Here is a 9,268-nt window from a genome sequence, read left to right as displayed (position 1 = left end):
ATGCCTTCCTTTCACAACCCCAATAAGGTGAGGGGTGAAGGAAATGGCAGTGTGTTAAGTTTAGACCTAAAAATGCAACATATGACCATGCTCTATGACCATTGCTCTGTGAAAAACAGGATGTCAACTCAAACCTTTCCCTATAGCTTCCCTGTACTATAATTTCCCTGTACTGTACTTTTCTATTCTTGGCCACATCAATTCCTGCAGTGTCATTCCCTAGCATGCGCCATTTGCAATTACAGATAGTCATTCGAAGAAAGAAGTTCAAGAGAGTAGGTTACGAATGCACATGCAGTATCAGTCAAAAGTTTGGACACACCTACTCATTCAAGGGTTTATCTTTATTTTTTACTATTTTATACATTGTAGAATAATAGTGAAGACATCAAAATGATGAAATGACAACCAAAAAAGTGTTAAACAAATCAAAATATATTTTAGATTTTAGATTCTTCAAAGTAACCACCCCACTGCCTTGATGACAGCTTTGCACACACTTGGCATTCTCTCAACCAGCTTCACCTGGAATTATTTTACATCTGATGCAGCACTCCATCACTCTCCTTAGTCAAATAGCCCTTACACAGCCTGGAGGTGTGTTGGGTCATTGACCTGTTGAAAAACAAATGATAGTCCCACTAACTGCAAACCAGATGGGATGGCGTATCGCTGCAGAATACTGTGGTAGCCATGCTGGTTAAGTGTGCCTTCAATTCTAAATAAATCACAGTGTCACCAGCAAAGCACCCCCACACCATCACACCTCCTCCTTCATGCTTCACGGTGTGAACCACACATGCAGAGATCATCCGTTCACCTACTCTGCGTCTCACAAAGACAGCGTTTGGAACCAAAAATTGCACATTTTGATTCATCAGACCAAAGGACAGATTTCCACCGGTCTAATTTACATTGCTCGTGTTTCTTTGCCCAAGCAAGTCTTTTCTTATTGGTGTCCTTTAGTAGTGGTTTCTTTGCAGCAATTCGACCATCATCACGCAGTCTTCTCTAAACAGTTGATGTTGAGATGTGTCTGCATTTATTTGGGCTGCAATTTCTGAGGCTGGTAACTCTAATGAACTTATTCTCTTCAGCAGAGGCGATTCTTGGTTTTCCTTTCCTGTGGCGGTTCTCATGAGAGCAAGTTTCATCATAGCGCTTGATGGTTTTTGCGACTGCACTTGAAGACACTTTCAATGTTCTTGACATTTTCTGGATTGACTGACCTTCATGTCTTAAAGTAATGATGGACTGTCGTTTATCTTTGCTTATTTGAGCTGTTTTTGCCATAATATGAACTTGGTCTTTTACCAAATAGTCTTCTGTGCACCACCCCTACATTGTCACAATACAACTGGTTGGCTCAAACACATTAAGAAGAAAATAAATCCCACAAATGAACTTTTAACAAGGCACACGTATTAATTGAAGTGCATTCCAGGTGACTACCTCATGAAACTGGTTGAGAGAATGTCAAGAGTGTGTAAAGCTGTCATCAAGTCAAAGGGTGGCTACTTTAAAGGATCTCAAATATAAAATATATTTGGATTTGTTTAACTTTTTTGGCTACATGATCCCATATGTACTATCCTGCTAGAGCTGCCCCGGTCACCTGTAAGTGCTGTTATTGTGAAGGAGAAACATCTAGGAGCAACAACGGCTGAGCCGCGAAGTGGTAGGCCACTCAAGCTCACTGAAAGAGACCGCTGAAGCGTGCAAAAATAATTTGTCCTCGGTTGCAACACTCACTACCGAGTTTAAAACTGCCTCTGGAAACGTCAGCACAAGAACTGTTTGTCGGGGGCTTTATGAAATGGGTTTCCATGGCCGAGCAGCCGTACACAAGCCTAAGATCACCATGCCTCGGCTGGAGTGGTGTAAAGCTCTCCCCCATTGAAGCAGTGGAAACGTGTTCTCTGGAGTGATGAATCGCGCTTCACCATCTGGCAGTCGACGGACGAATCTGTTTGGCGGATGCCAGGAGAACGCTACCTGCCCGAATGCATAGTGCCAACTGTAAAGTTTGGAGGAGGAGGAATAACTGTCTGGGGCTGTTTTTCATGGTTTGGGCAAGGCCCCTTACACTGCGTGCACAATTATTAGGCAAGTGAGTATTCTGATCTTATCATTGTTTCTATTCACATTTTCGAACTCCAAACCATATAAACTTGAATGCTTATTGGATTTAATCATTTTCAGGTGATATGTATTTGTGTAATGAGGGAGGGTGTGGCGAAAGTGAATAACACCTTATATCAAGGTGTGCATAATTATTAGGCAGCCTCATTACCTCAGGTAAAATGGGCCAAAAAAGTAATTTAACTGACACTGAAAAACCAAAAATGTAAAATGCCTTTCAGACGGATGCGACACTCTTTAAATAGCTAAACTATTGAGGTGTGACCACTGGACATTCAAATGTTTTGTTGCGAATAGTCAACTGGGGCGCAAAAAACGCATGGGGAAGAAAAGACGCAAATTAACTGCAATGACTTGAGAATAATTAAATGTCAAACTACCAGGAACCCATTATCCTCCAGTGCCACCGTATTCCAGAACTGCAACCTACCTGGAGTGTTCAGAAGTACAAGGTGTCAAGTGCTCAGAGACATGGCCAAGGTCAAGAAGACTGAAACAAGACCACCACTGAATAAGATTCACAAGTTGAAGCGTCAAGATCGGGCAAAGAAATACCTGAAGACAGATTATTCAAAGGTTTTATGGACAGATGAAATGAAAGTGATTCCTGATGGACCAAATGGATGGGCCCCTGGCTGGATCAGTAATGGACACAGGGTACCACTTTGAGTCAGGTGCCAGCAAGGTGAAGGAGGGGTACTGGTATGGGCTGCTATCATTGAGGATGAGGTAGTTGGACCTTTTCGTGTTGAAGATGGACTGAAACTCAACTCCCAAACCTACTGCCAGTTTCTGGAAGATTATTTCATCAAACAGTGGTACAGGAAGAAGTCCTCAGCATTCTAGAAGGCCATGATCTTTATGCAGGACAATGCTCCATCACATGCATCCAAGTACTCCACTGCTTGGCTAGCCAGCAAGGGCCTCAAAGATGCCTGAATAATGACCTGGCCCCCTTCCTCACCTGACTTAAATCCTATTGAGAACTTGTGGGCCCTTCTCAAACGTGAGATTTACAGTGACGGAAGACAATACACCTTTTTCAACAGCATTTGGGAGGCTGTGGTTGCTGCTTCAGCGAATATTGATCGTGAACAGATCAAGAAACTGACAGACTCCATTGATGGAAGGCTCATGGCAGTTATTGAAAATAAGGGTAGCTATATTGGTCACTGAATATTTTTGAAAGGCCAAAAATGTTATATAATTGTCATTTTGTGTTACTTATCTGTTACACTTACTCTAAAAATGTAGAATAAACAAGTGAGTTGAGAGAAATTATTTTTGTAATTTAGTTGCCTAATAATTCTGCACACTAATAGTTGCCTAATAATTGTGCACACTTATATATTTCCCTGAGAAAGACAAAACTCACTTTTCCTTTATTAAACATTCAGGTTTGAGGTTCAATAACATTTTGGATTGACTGAGAGCATTGTGTTTGTTCAACAATAAAATGAATCCCGAGGAATACAATTTCCCTAATAATTGTGCACACAGTGTAGTTCCAGTGAAGTGAAATCTTAATGCTACAGCATACAATTACATTCTAGATGATTCTGTGCTTCCAACTTTGTGGCAACAGTTTGGAAAAGGCCCTTTCCTGTTTCAGCATGACAATACCCCCGTGCACAAAGCGAGGTCCATACAGAAATGGTTTGTCGAGACCGGTGTGGAAGAACTTGACTGGCCTGCACAGAGCCCTGACCTCAACCCTATCGAACATCTTTGGGATGAATTGGAAGCAGACTGCGAGCCAGGCCTAATCGCCCAATATCAGCGCCTGACCTCACTAATGCTCTTGTGGCTGAAGGGAAGCAAGTTCCGGCAGCAACGTTCCAACATCTAGTGGAAAGCCTTCCTAGAAGAGTGGAGGCTATTATAGCAGCAAAAGGGGGACCAACTCCATATTAATTCCCATGATTTTGGAATGATATGTTCGACAAGCAGCTGTCCACATACTTTTGGTCATGTAGTTACCTCAATTGCTACCACACTTATTGCGCTATGAATGGAAAAGTCAAATGCAAATGCCTATTCAAATCTGACAAGCTAGCAAAACTAATGACACTATGTCAGAAACAAGGAGACCTCTTTTGCTCCCATCCAACAGGGCTCGTTTTCCTGTCGGCTCCCATGAGTCTTGTGCGTGGGATATCCCTAAGTGAAAGGAATGGTGTGAACAACCATGTACTGCTGAATGCCCTTTACGACAAGTAAAGGCCCCAGCATGATGCAGGGAAAAGTCCTAAAATGGCCCCCAACATCTAAAGGTCCCCACTAATGCATAAAAGTATGACTTATGGAACTAAACCTTATGAAACTGCATTCTGAAATAAAATGCAACTGGGTGCTATGCCCAGTTGCATGGTGTCACCTGGGCTATTTATACCCAGTGAGTCATTCTGACTACATAGAGACTCAGCTGCCACTTCTATTCTTATTGTATCTAATGCTGTACAAGTACCCCGCTAATACTAACGCTATAGCTACTTTATCTATAGCCTTGACAGTGTACTACTAATTAACGCAGCACTGTCAATACCTCAACACAGCAACATTCATGTTTTTATCGATGTTATTTCATTGCTAACACTGAATTTGCAGAACAAATAGGTCTTAAGGCCTGCACAGAAGGCATTTACTCTGTACGATAGCTAATTAACGTTACGCTAACTACAGAACTTGACCAGAGTTAAAGCTATGCACATTCCTTTCTCTGTGGATAGGCTCTGAAGTTATTTTTGAATTGTGCAATGTTGTAAACAAGCTTTTTGTCCCTATTGGTTTTCAATACATATTGAGTTATGTTACTGTATGAACTTATCAGTGACTTGGCCAAGGGTGGTATCTCATGAACAGGATCCATGAAGCAGACAGCTACCTTTGATAAACACCCAGTAAATAATTGGGTTTATGAAGAAAGACCAAATGTACTTGTTATCTCAAAGTTTAAGGGATAGTTCAGCCAAATTACAAATTGTATTTGTTTCCTTACCTTGAAAGCAGTCTAGGCCTATGTACAAGGAAAGGCTGCAATCCACATTGGTTTGTTAGCCACTGTAATATTAGCATTTTATAACCAATTATCAATGTAAGTTAATGTTCCCCAATTAGCATGAAAATATTTCATGCCCATTTCAATGCGGACATTAGTGGTTGGTGGCAGTGTTTGTTTAAAAATCCTTAAGAGTCTATTGACGCACCCGTCAGTTTAAACTAGAGATATCAGTTTTGGCTGCGTCTCATTCTACCGCATCCGCCTATGTCGGCCTTCCGCATCTGCGGTGGAAGGTGGCTGAGCTACAGTGGTGTTTGTCAGACCCTGAGACATCCTGAAAATGTCTGTAGCGTCCACAACTATTATGATCACTCTATGGTGTTCTCAGTTTTGCTCAAAGACCCCCACAAGTGGCAAGGGACTCTTCTGAAGGTAACCCATATAAACTAATGGAAGTATGGAGGTAGTTTTGTGCCAACAAATATAAGGGTGTGTGTCCCAAAAAAAAAGCTACATTTTTCTGTGCTTTCATATATTTCCTAAATGTAAGACAGACACTTCAAAACCTTATTCCTTATGATTCATTTTTGGACTGTCTTTTTTGCCATTTATGAATGTGTTATTCAATGTGTTTCTAAGGGCTATAGTAGTAAATGCCAAATTCTATATAATTAAACTTTTTTTAATACCTAAAGGGGTCCTAAAATTCAAAATCAAATAGCTAAATGATCCATGGTATGACCATCTTAAAACAATTCCATATGTTAGCTGAGTTACTTGCGTCTCCTTAGCTCTGACATTTTGAGTTACTGAAAGTTTAACTGTGCAAGTCAGCAGGAACAGGCTGCGTTCATGTTTCGTAAGTTAGCTCCCCACACAGCTGCAACACTGCGATAGTTATCACTCGCACAGAACCGGGACGCATATAGGATCCGGGGGTGGGGGGGGTTAAGGCAGCACATGACGATCCTTCAGGCTGGCATGACGGTGTGGCACGTTAGCGCCGCTGTTGGAGTGGCAGGAAGGGGTGTTGTGGGTGTCCCGGGGTGCCTGGGTTACACCACCCCAAGTTATCACAGGCAGCACAGAGGGTACTGACTGACACTGCACCCATAGACAGAGATCAGTGGGAGGGAGGGAGGGAGGGAGGGAGGGAGGGAGGGAGGGAGGGAGGGGAGAGAGAGAGAGAGAGAGAGAGAGAGAGAGAGAGAGAGAGAGAGAGAGAGAGAGAGAGAGAGAGAGAGAGAGAGAGAGAGAGAGAGAGAGAGAGAGAGAGAGAGAGAGAGAGAGAGGATATTGAGTTAAATGTCACTGCGCTACCCTGAGGGAGACACTGACAGGCCGACCCTTTTCACAGCCCCCAAATCTCAGAGGTCAGGCAGGCCATACAACAGCTGAGAGGACCCAGCCTGGCTGAAGAGGGGAGGAGGGGGGGATGAAGGAGAGGAGAGGGGTGGTGAGAGACATTGGCAGAGGAAAAGGAGCATAAAATGTGTCATAAAAATGTCAGGGGACACCGAAGGAAAATTAATTCAAGGCTGAGAATAAAATAAGTGCTTGTACAGCAATAATTTGTTTTTGGTTGATATACATGTATGGTCGGGACGTTTGGCATGTGTACTGTACACATTGAAGTTATCAAGAGTATGTATCTTGCCACTTGTACTGTACACTAATGTAATGCCTATGAAATAGTTGAAGTCAAGGCTATTTTTATTCAGAACACAAATATGGCATTTAAAAGAAAACATACGCATCAAGCCTTATAATAGTTTGTTTGTGACCATGTGTCAATTACTGTATGCATGCATACATAGAGTGCATCAAGTTTTAATTTGCTCATCTATCACTTATTCCCAAATCAACCCCTTGGCACTTGTGTAGATGTGATTTAATTAGATAGGTGTAAGCAATATGGTGGTAACTCCATCTTGCCCTCTGATAGGCCAGGTGTAGTTGCCATATTGCAGACATCTATTGAATCCTTTTAAATCAATACAATTGCCTAGAGGGCAGGGCCTGAGGGTTAATTTGGGATTCAGGACATGTATGTGGCCCTTCACTACTCACCTACTGTACAATTAATTTTATGGGGCTGCTTTGCCCATCTGCCAGGAGAGGACACCTAGGTCATAAGGTCAGCCGCAGCTGCCTGGGCATCTGAACTCAAGGGCTGGAGAGCCCATTGCTTCTCAGTATCGAACAATGCTTCTCAGTATTTGTCGATGTGCCCTTGAGCAAGGCGCTCAACCCTAATTGCTCCTATAAGTTGCTCTGGATAAGAGCGTCTGCTAAATGTCTCATATGTAAATGTATAATGAACAGTCGAGTCATGGTAGGTGCATTGTTTAAAGCAAATGGTCACCCACAAATCCATAAATTGTGCGTGTAAACCAAATGAGAGTTCAAGAAATGTGAACATTTTCTATGTCACTTTATTGTACCACATTCATTGCTTTTCTGTCTTTAAGGTTCTTTGTTAAAACAGAATGGTTGTTCAAGAAATGTGTAAATACCTTTCCTATGTCCCTCCATTGTAATACTTAATTCACCATTCGACCAAGACTTAACCACAGACCCATGAGTAAGAAAACGGGAGCAAATGGAATCTTTTCCTCCTGAACTGTCCTGATCAATGAACCATGACCATAGGTGGTGCCCGAGAGGACCGCTTGTCAGGTTATTCATCACGGCTGAATGACAACTTCTGTTTCTCTCTAGAAAAAACCCCGTAACAGCCTTTAGGTCAGGAGGTGCCCATTTAAAATGAGCTGCTACACAAGTAGTAAATTAAACCAGTGGTGAAGACAATAGTTTTTATTGAGTATTAGATTTAGAGAATAATCTGGACTTGCATGGCGTCATCAAACTGGGTTAATAAATACAGCTAGGCTTTATTTTTTATCTATAAAACTGGCCACAGTTTTCTCTTACAAGTGAAGTAAGAAAAACAACCATACTCCAAGAATATTTCAAACTTGAAGTGAGATACATTACAGAACTGATTGAAAGTGCATAAATCTAAATGATCAATGACCCTTTGAACAATGACATACAGTGAGGGAAAAAAGTATTTGATCCCCTGCTGATTTTGTACGTTTGCCCACTGACAAAGAAATGATCAGTCTATAATTTTAATGGTAGGTTTATTTGAACAGTGAGAGACAGAATAACAACAACAAATAATCCAGAAAAACGCATGTCAAAAATGTTATAAAATGATTTGCATTTTAATGAGGGAAATAAGTATTTGACCCCTCTGCAAAACATGACTTAGTACTTGGTGGCAAAACCCTTGTTGGCAATCACAGAGGTCAGACGTTTCTTGTAGTTGGCCACCAGGTTTGCACACATCTCAGGAGGGATTTTGTCCCACTCCTCTTTGCAGATCTTCTCCAAGTCATTAAGGTTTCGAGGCTGACGTTTGGCAACTCGAACCTTCAGCTCCCTCCACAGATTTTCTATGGGATTAAGGTCTGGAGACTGGCTAGGCCACTCCAGGACCTTAATGTGCTTCTTCTTGAGCCACTCCTTTGTTGCCTTGGCCGTGTGTTTTGGGTCATTGTCATGCTGGAATACCCATCCACGACCCATTTTCAATGCCCTGGCTGAGGGAAGGAGGTTCTCACCCAAGAATTTGACGATACATGGCCCCATCCATCATCCCTTTGATGCGGTGAAGTTGACTTGTCCCCTTAGCAGAAAAACACCCCCAAAGCATAATGTTTCCACCTCCATGTTTGACGGTGGGGATGGTGTTCTTGGGGTCATAGGCAGCATTCCTCCTCCTCCAAACACGGCGAGTTGAGTTGATGCCAAAGAGCTCCATTTTGGTCTCATCTGACCACAACACTTTCACCCAGTTGTCCTCTGAATCATTCAGATGTTCATTGGCAAACTTCAGACGGGCATGTATATGTGCTTTCTTGAGCAGGGGGACCTTGCGGGCGCTGCAGGATTTCAGTCCTTCACGGCGTAGTGTGTTACCAATTGTTTTCTTGGTGACTATGGTCCCAGCTGCCTTGAGATCATTGACAAGATCCTCCCGTGTAGTTCTGGGCTGATTCCTCACCGTTCTTATGATCATTGCAACCCCACGAGGTGAGATCTCGCATGGAGCCCCAG

Source organism: Salmo salar, chromosome 19 (assembly GCF_965601325.2).
Source record: "Salmo salar chromosome 19, fSalSal1, whole genome shotgun sequence".
In the NCBI taxonomy this organism is placed as follows: domain Eukaryota; kingdom Metazoa; phylum Chordata; class Actinopteri; order Salmoniformes; family Salmonidae; genus Salmo; species Salmo salar.
The sequence above is the reverse complement of the archived record's forward strand: the minus strand, read 5'-3'. Positions refer to the sequence as shown.